We start from the raw sequence: 20,915 nt of genomic DNA, 5'->3' as shown, positions 1-20,915 counted from the left end.
TTAGTTTTAAAATATAACACAAAAATGCTCCTCCTAAAAATTAGATAGGGCCTTTTGTAACAGTGTCCTTATTCGTAGGATACGATTTGGTCACTCTACACTTGTAACAAATTAGAATTCTATTTAGGTAGGTAAGTTGCCAAAGTGTTTATAAATTAGAGAAAATCTATTTAACCTACCCTTATATGCCTTTTTAATACAATCTAGGATTCTGTTTGGAAATAGAATAAAAAAAGTAAAATCAAAATCACAGTTAAATCGCTATTCAACTTTTACAAATTTCATAAATTACTAATTATATTATGCAGTTGTTGAAAGCGACATCTATGGATGGAAGGCTGAACTGCAACCTCTACACGATAGTTCATGGTTACGTAGTTCTTACATCTGTTAACAGATGGCGCGGATAGATCAACGCGTGCGCATGTTATGGTAGTAGGTCTACTGTCACATAGGTGGCGTTACTGATATATAAATGGGAAATATACGGGGTGTCTTAGTTGAAAAAGTTTATAAAAAAATTAGAAACAAACCTAGAATGTTTTTTAAATATTCAAATAAAATCATTATTTTGAACGAAACATGATAAAATTATTTCTACTTATTTTATTATAAAAAGACGAGATTTAACTACCTACCTTTCTATTTGTTTGTTTGTAGTCGATTAACTCTGAAACTACTGAACCGATTTTAATAATTCTTTCACCATTCGAAAGCTACTTCATCCAGAAGTACCTAACGTAGGCTATATTATGTACATAGGGTAGGTATATCACATTTCACCCGAGTGAATTCGGGCGGATAAACTAGTAACTAGGTACTTGTTTCATATTAAATAGTGTTTCATATTTGGCTACTATGCCCTGCTTGTAAAGAAGTTAGGTAGGTCAAGTAGGCGTACCGTGAGCACAGTTTTCCAAGAAAGGGGGCGTAGAGAGAACTTCTAAGATGGGGGCGTGCCCTGAGAGGCTAATCTTCTAAGACAGGAGGCGTTGAGGGCGGGAAAACTTGACTATTGGTAGACGTATTGTTGGAAAATTATCTATTACGTAAGTAGGTATTTCCCTTAGCTATTGTATGTTCGTAAGTTTTCGTTTTTCCAGACCTTTTTCTGTTCCCGGGAAACGGGGATAAATTTTTGATTTTCCAGTAAATTTGGTTCCAGATATCCTCACTGCTAAAGCAAGTGATACCTAAGTAAGATTAAGATGGGTAATTGCTTAAAACGCCTAAGTACCTAACTCCATAAATTAGAGGTGCGTGCCCGGGATCGCATTCCGTCCCTCCCGAATGGGAGACGGATATCTTACCTAACCACTAGGCTATCGCAGTTTCACAAAATAGGTATAAATATTTTGTGAAGTACTTACTTAATTTACGAAAATCAGGTCTTATAGATTTTTATTATTAAGATAGGAATACCGACCTAATTTTGCATAAGTAAGTAGGTATACTTACCTACCTATTTTTAAAGCATAGGTAGGTACATAAATTGAGCCCTAGTTCAAATAAAAGGATTTTTTGTTTATTTATTATAAGATAATACCCTAGTCAAGTTTATTAATGAATTACCTAGACATACCTAGATCGGTAAAAAAAATCTTACAAAAAACGTGCGGTGCAAACGCCGTGTGAACTGGGTCTTAGTTGCTACAGGTGCGCAGGCAATATTAAAAAACAAAAGACGATCGAAATATTTCAGAGGTTACATAACGTTAAACAGCCTTCCACAATAGGCCTGGGTGCTGCACGCCCCGCCCGCGTCTTAATACGCCCACTTCCTTGCGCCCGCCTTTCATTTGACCTACTATTCGCCTCTCAATGCCACTGGGCTTTTGTTCATGACGTGCTACGTCTATCTACATACAAAGGAAGAAACTAACTTAACGAACAGCTTATGAGGAGTTCTCCTGAGCTCCCCAACTACTAGGTAGTTATAGAGTCATTGAGGGCAAAAGCAAGCACTTTTGCCTTTAAAAAAAAAAATTATTAGCCATGCTAATCATGACTAATACTCCCCTTTCCCCTCCAATTAAGCGTAAAGCTTGTGCCAGGAGTGGGTACGACAATAGTGCAACGGGTGGGGTTTGAACCGCTGACCTTTCGGAATTCAGTCCGCTCCTCAACCGTTGAGCTATTGAGGCTTTTGGGCTTTAAGTACACTGCAAGCAGCAGTGGTAGAAATATGGACCGAAAGATAAATTACATCTCTAAATAGATCTATGTTTTTCAGAGCATCACCTAACTACAACAGACGGGTTCGCGTGTGAAGTCATCCACCCATAAGTAAGTATTTAGATGTTTTAATTACTTCATTAATTATTATTTTCTTTCATTTAGATTATTGCTCGGCCTATCGCTTGTAGGACAGGTAGAATTATCTATCCTTTATGTAGATTATAGAGCTATGTCTAGATCTAACGTAGATCGATACCTATTATATTATTATAGGTAGGTAAGTAGGTAGTAGTTAATAGACTTATCAGAGAAAATAAAATATGCCTCCCACTTAGGTAGGTAGGTAGGTACTATAATAGGTAGAAACTTAGTAATACACAGAAGTTGGCAGTTCTATCTTTTATAACGACTAAGTAGGTAAGTACCTAGGTACTTACTCACTGTCTACAAAATAGGATCGCATCATCGCATAGGTAGGTAATATTTTTCTTAATAATTATTTCTTAATAAGGTTTTACTAAGCATTCAGTTTTTTTACAATAAAAACTGAAAAAATATGCAAGACATAATTTCCAGAAATTTCTAGAAACATGACGTTCTATTTCATTCAGTGTAACGCGTAATTACAAACGCTATCTTAAGCCGGTAATCGCGGAGTCGCATCTCTCCGCCTCTCCGTTTAATGGAGAGTTGCCTCTTGGAGCCGTTTACAGTCTTTGCCGTTTGTGTGCCTTTTAAAAGACTTTTTAGCCAGTGTTTAATGTTTCCTACTACTTTTGTAATCCGTTTCTAACTTGGCCTAGAGGACATTGAAACATTATGAAACTTCTTAGTGTACGTACTAAAGGTTATTATTTATTTAACCTTACTAATATTAGCTACTTAAGTACTAAAATTTAAATAAATCATCATCGAGTAACGTTAAACCGAATAAAAAACACGGTATATAGGTACCTACTGTACATTTTAGATGACTGACGTCACATTTCGCTCAGTGTAACGCGTAATTACAAACGCTATCTTAAGCCGGTAATCGCGGAGTCGCATCTCTCCGCCTCTCCGTTTAATGGAGAGCTGCCTCTCAGGTCCGTCTGCAGTCTTTGCCGTTTGTAGGCCTTTGGTGGGCCTTTTAAAATCATTTTTACTGTCTACTAACGCGAATTTAATTTCCGAACTCTCGCATTTTTATTATTTTGAGTCCCTTCTCATTTTAAATCCAAGATGGATTTAAATTGAGAAGGGACAGAAAATTATATAAAAACTAGACATGCTTGCGACTTCGTCCACGTGCATTTAGGTTTTCAAAAACCTTTGAATTTACGGGATAAATGGTCAGTTCGTCTCCAAGATGCAAGCTATTATCTCTGTACCTTAGGTACTTACCTAGTACCTAAATGTTCCCAAAAACAGTATCAGTATTAATAATCACAAAGTCATCTAGTTACCTGACTATTAACAAATTGTTACGTCAGCTATTCAAAGAAAAAGATTGAATAGATTAAATGTCTGAACACAAAATAGGCCGCAAACTGAAGTAAAACGCAAAAGAAAAGAAAACAGATACCTATGCACTAAGATAAATTGAACCCGCCTAGGTTTACGCCAACAATAACCCACTAACGAAATTAAAAACAGTTGCAACCTCATTTTCTAGAAACTCCATGTAGAATCATTACTTAAACTGCATCTTTTTAAATGCTAAGGCTGAATGGGCGCGATCCTTGAATCGGTTTAGAAAAAAAAGAGAACTCACGCATGGCGTTCCATTGTATGCAGACACGAAGGTAGATCTCATTAAGGGTTTGGAATTAAGAACTCGGCTTGATGGAGCGGGAATCTTAGCGATCATTACGTAGAACGGAACGCGGCCGTGTCACCGCCTTTATGCTTTATGAAATATATTTTTTTCTATATTTTTTCACTTGGGTTTAGAAATGTACCTTTTGTAGAGTCAAAGTGAATGTTATTCGGAGTTCGTTTTATATGCGAAGTTTTTCATTTTGAAGCTTCATCAAGCATTCTTTCTTTTCTTTTATGTGAAAATTATGTACCTACCTTCAAGTTTGTAATTATTGTTGTATCTACGGTTTTTATTTACCCCATATCTATATTTTCTACTCCTATAACAGACATAGGATTCATAATACCTATAAAAGACAACATAGAACCATACTGAGGCACCTACATTGCAGTTTTATCTCTAAAAACAAATTATAAGTAGGTAGGTATATCAAGAGATTTTCGTGGAAATCGTCTCTCTTAGACTATGTCTACACATACTATTTATCATGACAAGTGAAGGTTACAGTTACTAGAAAAGAGCTGATAACTTTCAAACGGCTGAACCGATTTTCTTGGATTATAGCTAAGAACTCTCTCGATCAAGCCACCTTTCAAACAAAAAAAAAACTAAATTAAAATCGGTTCATTAGTTTAGGAGCTACGATGCCACAGACAGATAAACAGATACACATGTCAAACTTCTAACACCCCTCTTTTTGGGTCGGGGGTTAAAGAGCTAATTAAGCAGCTTTGTCTGCAAATAACTCTATAGGTAGTTGCCTATTGTAATTTGAAAACCGTTTTGAAAATAGCTCAAAGATGCTTATAACTACTTTCCGCACTCGTCGTAATGCGAAAACTTTAGACTTGGCCTTTATAACGCAAGTGACGGAGCGTTCAGTGTGGGCGCCTAAGTTGCCGTGTAAATGTATGTACACTTAATTTGAAAACATACGGATGAAAATTTCAGGCGAATCGCTGCGTAAAATCTTTTTAACATGCATTTATTATGGAATGTAAGTTGGTACCTTTACCCTGGTCAGCTATCTATACATATGAGTCGTGCAGAATAATGTGCGTGAACGTAAGTTAAAAGGTCGGAAAACTGTCAATAGTGCTTTATTCTCTACAACACGGGTTGAAGTGTGGTCTCTTCAGATCTCCAGGAGTAATGACAAATCTCTTTTTCAACTCATGCATGATGTAGATTGTAGGTACATTGGTTATTTTACTTTTTTGCCAAACAAAACTAGGAAAGTCACGAAAATTCCTGCCCTGGGTGATTGGAAAATTAATTCATAGAAAAGAATCGATAAACTCTATAAAAACAAAAGTCTTAATAAGCTGATCCTTCGATGACAACTTTCTGAGAAAAATGCAACTACTGACTTACCTATAAAAAAAAAAACAAAATCGGTTCAGTAGTTTCAGAGATTACTTCCTACAAACAAACTTTACCTCTTTATAATATTAGTGTAGATAACATTTTGAATTGATTAAAAATAATTTTGCTAAACCGTTCGTCTTTGCCCATTTTCTGCGTCCATACGTTTCCATGTTTTCTGGGTGTCTATTCAATTTGCGACACGTTTCTCGAGCAACTTCATAGTGGCGTGACTTGTCGCGAACACTTCTTTGTGCAAAAATGCCGTGTCACGAGATTTTAACGCGTCGCGGACTCCCTTGGAATGTCTTTTAGTAGTTTTACCCTCGAAAATTACACGCAAGCATAAAATTTTCCTACTTAGTACACACCTAGTAGCAACGATTTTAAAGTTATGTTTGTCATATCACTCTAGTGAGGCTTTAGGTACTTAGTATTTTTTAAAAAATTCAGATTCAAGTTAGGCCTTGACTGCAATCTTACCTGGTGGTAAGTGGTGATGCAGTCTTAGATGGAAACGGGCTAACCTGGAAGGGTTAGGATATCGAAGCTACCGCAAGATTTTTTGAGAACCTTTTACCTAAACGTATGAATTCGCGGGTATCATCTAGCAGACATATAGATTATAGATCTTTAGATAGATACCTACTCATAAACGTATGTTTGTCCGTGTGTGATTGAGGCACGGAGCAGAAGCCGTGACGGCCAGCCATTGGCCGCTTCCGTTTCCTGAAGTCACAATCATCGAGCCATTGTCCACTCGTACATAAGGATGTGTTTCTATCTACATTATTGTAATTAGTTTGGGTTTGAACGCTTTGTTATATTACACACACAAAAGCACTGGCAAGCATTGCATTGATACTAGGTCTACCACTTACAAACTAAGTACCTATCTGCACCAAAATTTGTAATTTGTTGGCCTACCTAATTATAATTTAAAAAAATTAAGTCAATAATAAATAAAATAAATGAATTTTATTTCAGACTATAAAATCACAACCCATACCAAAAAAACACAATATGATGCAGATACAGCTGTAGGTGTAATTAAATTAAATTTTTGCAATAAGAATAAAAATTAAATGAATAAAATAATGCTTGAGATGAATGGAAAGATTAAAAAAACTAACACACATTTAATTACATAAGTGGAACTAAGAATTTTAAAAACTAATCCAAATAAATTTAAATATTTAAACTATTGATTTCGAAAACAGTAATGTTAATAATATTTTTAAATACAACTTATGAAAATAAGTTGAATTGAATGACTCCTGATTCTGCTTGCTTGTCGAGTTGTCCAGGTGTAAGCAAAGACAGATGGCAGTGGCTTACTCGGCGCGTGTAGGGTGTAATTCTTATTATACTGCGAGTATTTATGCAGGAATGCGCCCGATGGGGTTGAACTTACACTCTTTTAGGCGACAATGCATTATTGTTTGGTTATCGGGGAGGAAAACTGGAGAGAACCACGTGGCGATAAGAATATATTCGTAATATTTTTATTAGGCAGCATTATTAGGTAAGGTGCCGTGTGGTGCCGACAGATCAGAATTTTTGACTCTTTCATTTGATATCCCACTGATAGGTAGGTAGGTATACAATAGCAAAAAAAAATTTTGGAGACTCCTACTTTTTTGATTTTTTTTTTTTGTATAAAATGTAGCCTGTGTCACCCGGACCATAATAATAATCAATGACGAACTGATTGACACCTTATTCGTGAAAATCGATCCAGTAAATTAGGCGCTACGGTGGATCACACATAAATACAAACCTACGTAAGTACACACATCATACATAGACGTACATACATACATACATTCATAGACTGCTAGTAAAATCATAACCCTTCCTGACCATGAGGAAATAAATCTACGTTCTTGAGAGTTCTCCATAATGTTTTCTTATTCGTGCCAATTACGTATTATTAGTAATAATGAATTATCAAATAATAGTAAAAAGAAAATATTCTCAAAGATTATGCGAAGTCCACCATTTCGCAATTCGACAACCCTTCTCATTCTGAAAGGAAACCTGTGCTCTCTTGTAAGCGGGCGAGCGATAGGTTGAAACGACGATGTATTGATACGAAAATCTTAATTAAACCACCAAATAAAATAAAGTAAGTACAAGTAAAGCACAAAACACCCGAAGCTGGAACTTGGAAAAAAATAATAATCGGCAGAAGCTTTGATGGGGGCGCTGGTCGCGTGCCGCCAGGTGTGCGTCCCCCTGTCTCTATAATAATACTTATTATTACAACTCCTTATTATTTCTTGTTTTAATTGTTCCCCGACTTGCCTTTTACTCCTTTTGTTCACGTTTAATGGTGTTTATTGTTTTGCATTTTTTTTTAAATGCGTGCGCGTGCCGGCTGCGTCTGCAAGATTTTTCAAAGGCAATTTTAATTTTCGCGATTCTTTTTTTAAAGATGACTGGAGCCTAGTTAGTTGTGCTGCAGAGTGGAAAGTACTTAATTGTTAATTACATTTTGGGTGAAAACGGTTTAAGAATAATGGTTTCCTTTGCAGTTTCATGATGGCCCTTTCATTCTTCCACGGATTTTAAGTAGACACCTTGTTATACCTACTAGGTACCTTAGTACCTACTGAACTCGAACGTTACAGAATCTGTAGTTTTTTGTGTCGCATTGAATAGTCTTTATTCTTTTACTACAGAGGCGTAGCGTGGATTAACATAGACGTGGGCGAAGTCGCATCAGCGAGGCCCCTTTTCTGACGTTCCCAAGATCTACCCAATAGATCAATCCTACAAAAATACTTTCGCGAAAATAGTGAAAAAATGTAAATGAGCGATGGAAGACTATAATGAAAAGCATATATTATGTACTTAAATTTTTTTAAGGTTATGTTTTGTAACTTACCTACAGGTTTTTTTTTACAAAACAAATGTCCTTCAGCATCTTGCTTTCCAAAGTCCTGTATTAATTAAACATTTTAATTATATAACCTGCTTCGATTAAAAGTATTGCTAAAGGGGTCTTGAATTTTAATTTTCTCAGCACGAGGCCCCTTTAAGTGTCATGCCGTGTGCGAGGGCCCACATCGCCCACGCCTAGCTACGCCACTGCTTTTTAAAGACTGACTGACCCGCTCCCGCTTCGCTTGGTTGAATTTCTCAAGACATTTTCTTAGACCCTAAATTTGTTACAGAGAGAACCTACACCCAAAATCTCAAATTTCCTTTCTCAACGTTGGGAATTTCACCCTCGATGACTCTATACGTTCACGCATCCCAAGATTCCGAGTTAGCTAAGTTAGATTAGCACATACCAATTGCACCGCACACTCGCCACGGCTTTGACAAGATGGCTTTTCCCACCAACTTGTAATTGATTCTGGAACTTGTGAGCAAAGATTTATACGTATACAGCCTACATTCATTAAGGGGAGTATGTGGGCCAATTTACTATCGACTACGCGGGCTAACTTTAAGCTTTAAAGGAAACTTTGGAGACTTAAATTGATAAATAGTTTGGGGCACCAGTTGGTAAAGCTTGTCTTTTTGAATCTAGACATCACTACCCATATTATCGCTATCCATATTTCACTACCTATATGTGGTGAATGTTGTGTTCACTTGTAAATAGCGACTACATTTAGTAAGTAAGCTTAGACTAAGTACTATTTTAAATGTATAATGTAAGTAGCTGTAAGTGAACCTAATTAATAAAAAAAAAACCCCATATTATAAATGCAAAAGTGTGTTTGTTGGTTGGTTTGTCTTTCAATCACGTCGCAACGGAGTAACGGATCGGCGTGGATTTTTGCATGGGTATAGTTAGACCTGGAGAGTGACATGGGCTACTTTTTATCCCGGAAAATCAAAGAACTCTCACGGGATTTTTAAAAACCTAAATCCACATGGACGAAGTCGTGAAAAAAAAACACCGCTTGCACATTTATATTATATATATATTAAGAAACATTCGTATCTGTACCTAATTACTTAATATCAGCCCGGCTAGCATGGGCAGTAGATAAAAATTATATCCCCCGATTATATCCACTGATGTCATAGAAATCAGTGGATATAATCGGGGATATAATTTTTATCTACTGCCCATGCTAGCCGGGCAGGTAGGTGTAAATGCTAACGTTGTAAGCTCTGCATCTACTTAATTTATGTTAAAAATTCCTGCTCCTAAACGCACTAAGTATTGGTTTATAAATAATCCAAATTGAGTTTTTTCGAACTTTATGCTTAGCTAAGCATTAGTACCTTTTGCATATTCGCGTCAAGTTTATTTCTGTTTATGTTTTACGTTTGGTTTGGTCATGGACTTATAATGGTTTGGTCAAAATAAAACGATCAACGCTGTCGTAAACAAATTGAAATAAAAGCGCAATCGGAACAAAGTGTCCAAACAAGTATATACAGATAACGTATGAATCGACGACAGAAAAAAATATAAAGTTCACTGCCCTCAAAAGTGCCTTCTGTCAGCCGCAATGTGTTCCTGTTTGCTATATCAATAATATTAAAAAGTAATGTGAGACGAATGATGGAACATGTTTACTAGAGGGTACTTAAAAGAAAGTTTTTTTAAACAGTAGAGAGGACTCTTTTTTTTAATTTATTGTTCTTATATAAGGTCGGTATATGGAAGGTCAGTGTTCGGAAAAATTCTTCACATCTATAGGTAGGCTACGATATCAAGCTTCGTAAAAATTGCCTTGCAAAATGAATCATTTTTCAGGGTTCCGTAGCCAAGGGGTGATAATTAATATAAGCCTCCGTTGTTTATCCGTCCTTTACAAGTAGGTAGATATGGTTACCTCAAGTTAAGAGTGAATAGGCATCTTCTTGGCAAGCACTCATCTTAGGCTGCATCATCACTTGCCTGCATTGCAAGCAAGCGCTAGCCTATTTTGAAAAAAATACACACTTCGTATAGTAAAACAAAAAATAGTAAAAATTAGGGTTCCATATTCAGAGTTTAACCGTAACAGGTTTAACCGTTGAATGTTCCACATATCGTAAATTATTATTATCACGCTACTGCTTATTAATCTGTGAATGCTTAGAAAAAGAAATTTCGTTTGTATACCAATACACAAAGATGCATCAGCAAATGTCCCAAAAGGTGTACGAAACCGCACGCGCCTAAATCTGACATATGTTTTCATTATACTTAAATATGTTTTTTTTTCACTTTGCAAAAAATACTATCTGGAGTCAAGGTGTTTTATCTATCTGCCACAGATTAAACAGCTTTTGCGTGTTTTTGCCAAGTGCTTTTTTTTTGTTTTTGCCGTGTGTGCTTTTTTTACACGGCTACCGTTTGTTTACTTTAATAACTTCCGAACCGCAAATTCAATTCAACTTTTTGCCAGTTAACCCTTTTACTTCCGATAGGTAACGTGTGTGTATATGTCTGCCGTCAGATACTTCAATACCCTTTTTGATGGCAATAAAACACTTTGTTTTTGAACGGGAATAGATATGAGAGCTGAAAAATCCAATATCTAACAAAGGAGTCCCTTCTCAACAAAACAATATTCTATGTATTACCTATCTACTAGCTGTAGCTAACAAATATTTGAATTATTAGAACTAAGAACTGAAGTGGGTACCTATGTGGAAATATGATCAATAGCAAAGTTCACTTTGATATTGTATTCATATAAACTTTTTATAACCCAGTTTTTTTTTAGTTAAGTTAAAAAAATTACAGCTCGTAAGATTTTTTCTCCAATTTTGATAATTTAAAATTTAAAAACACTCGACACAAAAACCTCTAATAAGAAAACTAGAAAAGAGCTGACTGATAACTTTCAATCGGCTGAACCGATTGTCGATTATAGCTAAGAACACTCTCGATCAAGCCACCTTTCAAACAAAAATCTAAATTAAAATCGGTTCATTCGTTTAGGAGCTACAATGCCACAGATACACAAATACACACGTTAAACTTATTTAACACCCCTCTTTTTGGGTCGGGGGTTAAAAATGAAGAATTTTAATTACGAAAAGATTTGAATTATTCAGTTTCTAACACAATGGCACTGAATATAAATCAAATGCACCGATAACCACCCTCGCGATTAAGTTCGTTCATGGCTTAAGAAACACATGTCGGCCCCTTCAATGGCTATTTAAGGATTAAGGTGCTGCCATAGTAGAGCTGTAATATAAAAGTTTTTGAAATGTTTCATAGCATTGAATAAACGCACCTACCTGTTTTATTTATTAACCCCATTGACGTGTATCTGTGTATCTGTCTGTGGCATCGTAGCTCCTAAACTAATGAACCGATTTTAATTTAGTTGTTTTTTTTTGTTTGAAAGGTGGCTTGATCGAGAGTGTTCCTAGCTATAATCCAAGAAAATCGGTTCAGCCGTTTGAAAGTTATCAGGTCTTTTCTAGTTACTGTAACCTTCACTTGTCGGGGGTGTTATTTTTTTAATTTACACTTGTTGTTGTTAGTTGTCAACCAAAATCGCTTTCCGCTCCGCGTTTAGCTCGCTTGTGTAATATGAACGGTTCCAGACGATTAAGAGTGTTTACCCGGCGTCTTGAATGCGAGGGTTAAGACGCCAGGGCTGGGGTTCACGCGATCGCTTTGCGGTTTATTTGTTTACGTTTTCCCGATTATTTGTGCGGGACAGATTAAACACGCAATTTGTTCGTGTTTTACTTGTTTATTAGCACGGTTTCAAGATCTTTGGGGGTATTTTATGTATAATTTATGATTTGATACCGTTGGTGCCTTGATGTCTTAGTTTTATATGCTTGTTAAATAAAGTAACAGGTGTAAATTAAAAGTTTATAACACCCCCGACAAGTGAAAGAGCTGATAACTTTCAAACAGCTGAACCGATTTTCTTGGATTATAGCTAAGAACACGCTCGATCAAGCCACCTTTCAAACAAAAAAAAACAACTAAATTAAAATCGGTTCATTAGTTTAGGAGCTACAATGCCACAGACAGATACACAGGTACACAGATACACACGTCAAACTACTATGAAGAAGTATTTGTTAATTAATATGTTGGTTTGTAAGGGTTATTTTTGGAACTAATTATGCGATTATGGAAAAAAACATTGACAGATTGAGCTAAGTTCATTGACCGATTAAGAGGGCTCTCTCCGTCACTCGTTTCCACTCGTTTCATACAATCGTAGTTCCAATTTCATTTGAATATTAAGCAACCTAAGTCCATGAAATTTTGCAGACATATTCTAGAAACTAATATCTATGTCTGTGGTTTTCCAGATTTCTGTTAAAATATTCGGTTTCAAAGTTACGCGGTCTTAAAAATTTTCATATAAATCTTGGAGCCCCTGTAATTTTAAAACTACATATTTTTAGAAAACTCTAAAACACCACAGACACAGATATTAGTTTCTAGAATATGTCTGCAAAATTTCATGGACTTTGGTTGCTTAATATTCAAATGAAATTGGAACTACGATTGTATGAAACGAGTGGAAACGAGTGACGGAGAGAGCCCTGTTAAGCTAAATTATACCCGAATTTTATGGCCTAGAAATAATAATAATTATTATATGGTATATAGGAAGCTACTACCTATCACGTAGACAAAGTCGCAGGCAAAAGCTACTAGGTATTAAATTGTGTATGTAACAATTCGTATGCCTATAACATTTCCCGTAACGCTTTTGATATAATATTGTGTCTGTTTCTTATACAACCCTACACCAATGTAAGGCGTTTATCTTCTCAAGCTCTTGAGATTTCTTTTGAGAGGGCATTCTTGAGTGCCTGATGTTTTCTCACTCAATTACATCACTTAAATCAATTTTTTTCTTTATTCTATTAGGTACTTATTGTACTTACTACTTTAGAATATAAGTAGACCATAATAATATTTTTGGTGTATTAGCGTACATTACAAATACCTACATAACTCACAATTTAAAAAACCCCCGACACAAAAATCTCTATAAGAAAACTAGAAAAAAGCTGATAACTTTCAAACGGATGAACCGATTTTCTTCGATTATAGCTAAGAACACTCTCGATTAAGCCATCTTACAAACAAATAAAAACTAAATTAAAATCGGTTCATTCGTTTAGGAGCTACGATGCCACAGACAGATACACAGATACACACGTCAAACTTATAACATTCCTCTTTTTGGGTCGGGGGTTAAAAATCGCGATTTCTACAGGTAGGAGGTATGGGCTAGCGATTCCTACGCGTCGAAAAAAACACCCTTTTTTTAATCATTTAAGTATAAATAGATAATTTTAAAAAGTAGCTATAATTCTAATATTTTTGTTTTCAACGAGATCGTCAATATTGTATTTATTTTATGAATATTGATAAAAAGTGAGTAGGTATGTACGAGTATAATGAATAAAAAAGCGTAGTGAAAGTAGCTTTCTATTGAATATTAATATCCTCTTAACTTTCTTTTCGATTGAGAGGGCTCACACCCTCTTTGGGTAAACTATCCCTCTGCCCTATTATTCATTTTACATTATCATTTATCACACACTGATGTGTTCTTGGAGATATTAGTTAAATGTTTCTTTTCGCCTTTTTTGGGGACTTCTGGCTTTAAAGACAAAGGACCTCATTTCGTTAAGTACTTTGGTACTTGTTTTATTAAATTAAGTTGTTCTTAGAATTGAATTAAATCTGTAGGGCTTCTGCAGGCTATTTTTTTCTTATTATTATAATTTTGAATTTATATATAAGTAATTAATATATTACAAACAAAAATTGTGTACTATGAAGCTTCATAGCACACGATTTTGACAAGAAAATTAGTATGACACTGGGCATCAAGTTGTAAGCCCAAGAAAAGGTTCCAGTTGTTACCTACTCGGCTTACTTGTTAGTAGGTACTTACCTACCTCGGTACTGGTCATTTATATCTACAAAAGCATGTTATGAACATGTTAAATGCTAGAAAAATCCTGTGTAAAATTACCTACCCACAAAGGACAGGAACAAAGTGCCCATTGAAGCCAATACATAAGTGTTACGAGAATAAGCCAACCAATAAATGTTTATAATATAAAGTAGATACCTACTCACTCAGTTCCATCGTAGTCGAGAAAAATAAGCACATATTTCTCAGATCATTCCCATCATTTCAATAGGTATGAAAAAAAATTAGTCATAGATAATAGAACCGCCTACAGAGCACGTCCGCAAAGAGTGCTCATTACCATCGCAAATATAGAAAATAAAGCGAAAATATCCATGACGTCACATCTATATCAAGATCGCCGTAAAAAAAGGCAAAGCGTAGCACAAAAAGGCACGTAATAATAGAAACAAAAAACGCCCCGCGAAAGTTTCTGTAGCGGCACATTTTACGCAATATCTAGCTCACGTACAACCGAGTGCACAATTCCTAGACTATCGCATCGAGAAGACACGCTTTTAATATCCGAGGAAGGCTGGAGACAATCCTCTTAATCATGGAACAGACAATGGAAACCGGGCCACGCACATACGAGAATGATTAGCCGCTTTGTTGGCGAGTGTACCGCACTTTTGTTACCAACTGTACCCGCCCGGAACTTTAGCTCATATGGATTGTGACGCTCCGAGGCCGTAATTGCTTCGCTTTATTAAAAAACGTTAGTGAGTATTAATATCATAAAGCTGTACAAATTGTAGCCGTTTTACACGGGACTCTTTGATTGTTATTCAGATAGGCACTATTGAAACTAAATTAAACTTTAAAAATAAAAGGTCATTAGGCTCCTAAGAGCCGATTTTTCAATCATCAAATAACTATTATTAACGTTTTGAGAGATTTCCTATGGAAAAAATGTCAAAACCTCAAATTTATTACTCAGATATTTAACGATTGAAAAGTCATCTCTAAGGATTTTAAAATTCACTTTCAATGAATTGTACTTTTGGTTTGGACAAAGTTTCGAATATTTAAAAAACATTTTCTTAATATAGAGACACTAAGTAATATTGTAAAGGGGTTGTAAGTTTGTTTGTATGAAGTAATCTCTGGAACTACCGAGCCGATTTTGAAAATTATTTAATGGAAAGTTACATTCTTCCTGAGTGACATAGGCTATATTTTATTTTCAAGCACTCGCTTAAAGCCGGGCGGGTCGCTACTCACTAGTAGGTAGGTAATAAACCTACGTAATGGTCAATAGTACTTTTGATATGAAAACCAAATTAAAACAGAATTAAAAGCTCAAAATAAGATCAACGTTAATTATTTCTAGTTGAAGTTTCAGTATAGTTTAGATTTATTCTGATTAGGATAAGTACCTAATATAAATAGGTATTTTTGAGATTTGAATTTATTATAGAACCAAAAAAAAATCGCTATTTTTTGACATGGACCATTTGAAACATTTCTTGAAACAACAACGCAAACGGAAAGAGACGTGTCACTAACACCGACTCATGAGGTTGAAAAAAAAAAAACTTCAAAAATCTTCGCACATCGCACGCCAGAACACACGCGACTGTTCGCATCGTCTAATTAAAAATAAATCGCGTAAAAGACAAAGAGACGACAGACGCGAGATTTCGTTTTATTGCGGGGAAAAAATCATTTCGTTACTCGTACCATAGGGAAGGAGGAGGTGGGTAAAAAACACAATAAAGAAACAATGTAAACAAGTTAGTGTGTACTTGAGTAGCTCATTACGAGCAGATGCGGCATTAGCCGCTCGCTGTGGGCCCACGGCTCAGTGCCGTCGCCCGCGCCTCACACAACACAGCCTCGCAGAGCATGGATGGTCGTAGCCTGGGGAGGGGTTAAACTTCAAGCCCCCCGAAAAGTGAAATTAATTTTAAAATGAACGAAATAATAGGTACATAGCTATTCTCAAAAATTTCAAAAAAAAAATCTGTAAAAATATCTAAAAATTCGCGCTAAGTATTTGATATTTTCTGATATTTCTTTCTATCTTGAGCTCAACGGACGTCTGATCTGTTTTTAGCTATACGTTGTTATGGCAGTCGAACATTTTTTTCTTTTATGTTTACCTACAGCTATTTCAATAGATGAGCGGATCTCATACATATTCATTTAAAAATTAGATTATTTTTTTCAAGTTCCTAATTTTCTTTTAAATAAGGAGGAACAGCTCCTATGCGGTATAGTCAGACCCATTAACAGGGCTCTCTCCGTCACTCGTTTCATACCATTTCATACAATCGTAGTTCCAATTTAATTTGAATATTAAGCAACCAAAGTCCATGAAATTTTGCAAACATATTCTAAAAACTAATATCTGTGTCTGTGGTGTTTTAGATTTTTCTAAAAATGTGTAGTTTTAAAATTACAGGGGCTCAAAGATTTGTATGAAAATTTTAAGACCGCGTAACTTTGAAACCGAATATTTTAACAGAAATCTGGAAAACCACAGACATAGATATTAGTTTCTAGAATATGTCTGCAAAATTTCATGGACTTTGGTTGCTTAATATTCAAATGAAATTGGAACTACGATTGTATGAAATGGTATAAAACGAGTGACGGATAGAGCCCTCTTAAGGGAAACTGCCGTGCTCCACTTTACGATGCTAGGCTAAAAACAGGACCTGACGGAAGGAAATTAGTAACCTACCGTAAAATAATGACTCGCCTGGGAGATGATCATGATCCTCAGTCAACCAGAGAGAGAAAGAGAATATTTTTCTTGACCGCGGTTAACCCCCCCGAACTATATTCCTGGCTACGGCCTCGTCACAGAGACGTTACCGTAGTCTTTGTTTAACCTATTTCGGTTTAGATTACGCTTTCATGTGATGATGTTGCATTAATTAATTAAAAATAATGACTATTCTGCTACTTTTTCAAATTTTCGCTAGTATTTTTCGATGTGGAAAGCTTGAAAGTGATATCGAAACGTGGCGGCCTCCACAAAGACGCTCAGTTAGTATTTGTTTGGTCCAAATGGAAATCAACTGAAAATGCACTTTTGAGCTTGCTCTTTTAAAAAGTTTTGATTAAATACAAACTTAAATTAATTTTTGTGTTATCAGCCTAGTTTCTTACTGTTCTTTTCGGTAGGAAAAGCATTCCGAACCAGCGGTGGTAGATGCACTGATGATTCATTATCCATACTAATATTATAAATGCGAAAGTCTGTCTGTCTGCTACCTTTTCACGGCCTGTTGGGCCGTGAAACCCGTTTAACCGATTCTGACGAAATTTGGTACAGAGTTAGCTTATATCCCGCGGACGGACATAAGCTAATTTTTATCCCGGAAAATCAAGGAGTTCCCACGGGATTTCTAAAGACCCATCCGCTTGACCGATTTGTATGTTTGGTACCAAGGTAGCTTGCATCCACTTTTTATCCCGGAAAATCAAACAGTTCCCATGGGATCTTTGAAAAGCTATTCCCGTGGCAATTTTTTGATTTTCTGAAACAGACGGTCATATTATTTTCGCATTTATAAAATTAGCATGGAATATAGCAAAATACGAAGCGTACAACAACTTGTTTAATCAAGCAGGACCAGAGTAACGAATTGATGTTTTGTTACTGTATTAGCGGCAAAAAGAATACTTGAATTTAGACCAATCGATGCACTTTGGAGACCTGTTTCGGGCTTGTGTTCATTCCATGCCATTTTCCTTTTGTTTCCAATTTGATACAATCTGAATGAGCCGTTGTTTTTCTGTCTGAGTGCTATTACAATTGTATTTTTTTGTTGCGCCGCTACTCAACGTATGATTAAAATCCTTCCTATTAAAGAATTAGGTACATAGATATTATGATTGTCTAATTGACAATGGGCACTCATTAAGCGAATATGGAAAACGTACGTTTTTTAAGTTGGTATTATTGAAATATGGAATGTTCACTTGTGGCTTTATTTACTTATTAAGTTGTTTGCATTTTTGCGTTACGATTTTGTTTAAAGTAAAGTTTTTATTTATTTTCGAATTTTGACAAATGTTTAGTTCTGTTTTCTAAAATTTTAGTTTTTGGTAGGTAGTTCTAAGGCGACACGTCTATTATCTTGTAACTGCATCTGTACACACTTTTTTTGGAGAGTGACTAGTTTTTTTTTTTATCGCTTGTGTTACTTGATTGTTATTGTCTTAATCTGTGATGTGTGTTTAATAAACAAAATAAAAAATAAAATAAAGTATTTTATTGACAGAAATTGAATATGCAAACTGCAAAAAAAAAAAAACTAGGTATGTCCCAGTAGGTTTGATAAACCTAATTTAAAGATCGGAACTCAAGCGATAAGCGCGAGCGGAAGCAGGCGCGCATAGCGCACAGACGCGATGACGTGGACAGTTCCGGTTCCTTTAGGTCACGCGTGAAGAAACGCGATAGTACTGCTTACATAAAAAAGTGTTTAAAAATTTGTTGGGAAAATTTGATAGTATTTGTAAGATTTGTAGGAATGGAGGAGGTTTCAATAATTAGTTCGAAACTTTTTTTTTTTGATAAACTCACTAGGTTACATCTTGGTCACTGATATTAATTTTCCTAAATATCACTTATACTACAAATACATTGCGAAAATTCGGTAATTCGTCAAATAAAATATTTAAGTACTGCAACCCCAATTAAATTAACTAAGTAGGTATACAAAAAAAATCTGATGTGGTATACGAGTAAGTGGCAGGTAGATGTCGTTGACGAATTATATTTTTCAATTTCGTTGGAAACTTAAATCTCTGTCATTTAAACTTCTTTAGCAGAAAGACCAGAGAACAATTATTTTATTAATTGGCATCAAAGAACAACCTATGTTTAGGTAATTTAGCTTAACTTAAATTCAACATAGAAAATCGAATAAGTAGTAATTATGTAGTAGGTACTTCAATAAAGCATAGTATGTACCTGTGTTATTTTATATAAAAATACAAATACTGAAAAACATTTTATTTTCTATCGTTACTCTTAACAGGTGTAATAATTTCATTGCCCATAACAAAGCACCCTCCGGAACTTTTATAAAACAACTTGTTGGTTATGTGAAATTACTGTGACAGTACTATTCAGCTACCTATCCTCATAATATCTCTGATCTCTTTAGATTTTATTTTTTATATAATATGATAAATAGGGTATTTAAAACATATTTCTATAGATATGTATAAAAATTACAAATTTTACAAAGCTTTTTAATCAAAAGTATTGAATAACATAATAGCTAATAAGAAACCTGTTAATATATCATTTAGCTCATAAATCATCCTAACTCGGAACAACTGATCAATCTGTCTTATATTTAATTTTCTTTTAAATCGGAACTTTTAAACTTAACCCTATTAGAATACGAAAAACCACCATAAATATATTATATCCATAGGATAACGTTTTATAAAGCATTGAAAAGAACAAGGATATGACAAGTGAATCACTTGCTTCTCCTTTCATATAAAATCTACTTTTGTCGAAACTACAAATACTTATTGTGATTTAAATAAAACACCCGTAAAAGATCTAATTACCAAACAAGTGGTATAAGCTGATGTATTAAAAAGCATTGAATAAGTAAAGGAAACAACAAGTGAATAACGTGCCGTTCTTTTCTTGTATCGCGACGTATCTGCGCCTAGTTCCGTTATGTGATAGCGTAATTATATGTTTTCCGCTCATCTCTTTTGTGGAGGGCTTGTATACTCACTGCTTCCTGTCTTGTGTGAGCGGCGATGTGGCTTAAACCACAAGATTAGCGAATTTCACATTATTTTTTAACTACTGATTTTACAATGTGTATAAAATTCGTATTCACTGATGAGTAAGACGGAAGATAGACGGTCAAGTGTGAGTCGGTCCTCTTCCACCTTTAAGGTCGAATAAGACCGCCTTTTTGTATCTACATTTTAAGTTTTCTTTTTAACCCCCGACCCAAAAAGAGGGGTGTTATAAGTTTGACGTGTGTATCTGTGTATCTGTCTGTGGCATCGTAGCTCCTACACTAATAAACCGATTTTAATTTAATTTTATTGTTTGAAAAGTGGCTTGATCGAGAGTGTTCTTAGCTATCATCCAAGAAAATTGGTTCAGCCGTTTGAAAGTTATCAGCTTTTTTCTAGTTACTGTAACCTTCACTTGTCGGGGGTGTTATAAATTTTTAATTTACACTTGTTACATCTATACTAATAAATAAAATTGGAGTGTCTGTCTGTAATTTCGAAATAACTACCGCATATTAAGGTCATATGTTTATTTGAACGTTCACACGTTTTTAAAATTTTTGTCTGTCTGTCTGTCTGTCTGTCTGTCTGTCTGTCTGTCTGTTTGAAAAGGCTAATCTTGGGAACGGCTGAACCGATTTTGACGGGATTTTCACAGACAAGTAGAGAATTGACCAGGGAGTAAAATAGGCTACTTTTTTAACCGACTTTCAAAAAGGGAGTTGTGTTTTTCTACCTATGTACACCGAAATCTCCGAGATTTCTGAACCGATTTGCGTCATTTCTTTTTTAATCGATAGAGGAACTTTGCGACATTGTTTCATAAAAAATTTGGAGTCCAACTCCTCAATCCTGATGCTGCAGAGGATCTGACCAATCCACGCGGGCGAAGCTGCGGGCATCAGCTAGTATAATAATATAATGTTATTTTTACTTAATGAAAGCTTTTGCAACCTGTA

At 35.3% G+C, this 20,915-nt stretch overlaps 1 protein-coding gene and 1 long non-coding RNA gene across 6 annotated transcripts in view; one reads left to right on the top strand and one right to left on the bottom strand.

The window, feature by feature from the left end:
- The window catches only part of LOC123875174 (homeobox protein prospero), a 147,834-nt gene that overhangs the window by 5,807 nt on the left and 121,112 nt on the right, over nucleotides 1–20,915 (top strand). For 4 of the 5 annotated variants that reach the window (XM_045920858.1, XM_045920860.1, XM_045920857.1 and 1 more), the window contains exons 2-3: nucleotides 2,234–2,286; nucleotides 2,461–2,463. The gene's annotated coding sequence lies outside the window, so the exon portion shown is untranslated. The remainder of the gene's footprint in view (nucleotides 1–2,233; nucleotides 2,287–2,460; nucleotides 2,464–20,915) is intronic. The other variant, XM_045920859.1, reaches the window with a different exon arrangement.
- LOC123875181 lies at nucleotides 2,966–15,157 on the bottom strand. The gene is made up of 3 exons (XR_006798094.1): nucleotides 15,097–15,157; nucleotides 7,049–7,051; nucleotides 2,966–2,977 (listed from the first exon to the last, which is right to left on the bottom strand). It is a non-coding gene; the product is annotated as an uncharacterized LOC123875181 (long non-coding RNA).

This window comes from Maniola jurtina, chromosome 19 (assembly GCF_905333055.1).
Source record: "Maniola jurtina chromosome 19, ilManJurt1.1, whole genome shotgun sequence".
NCBI lineage: Eukaryota > Metazoa > Arthropoda > Insecta > Lepidoptera > Nymphalidae > Maniola > Maniola jurtina.
The sequence above is the reverse complement of the archived record's forward strand: the minus strand, read 5'-3'. Positions and strand labels throughout refer to the sequence as shown.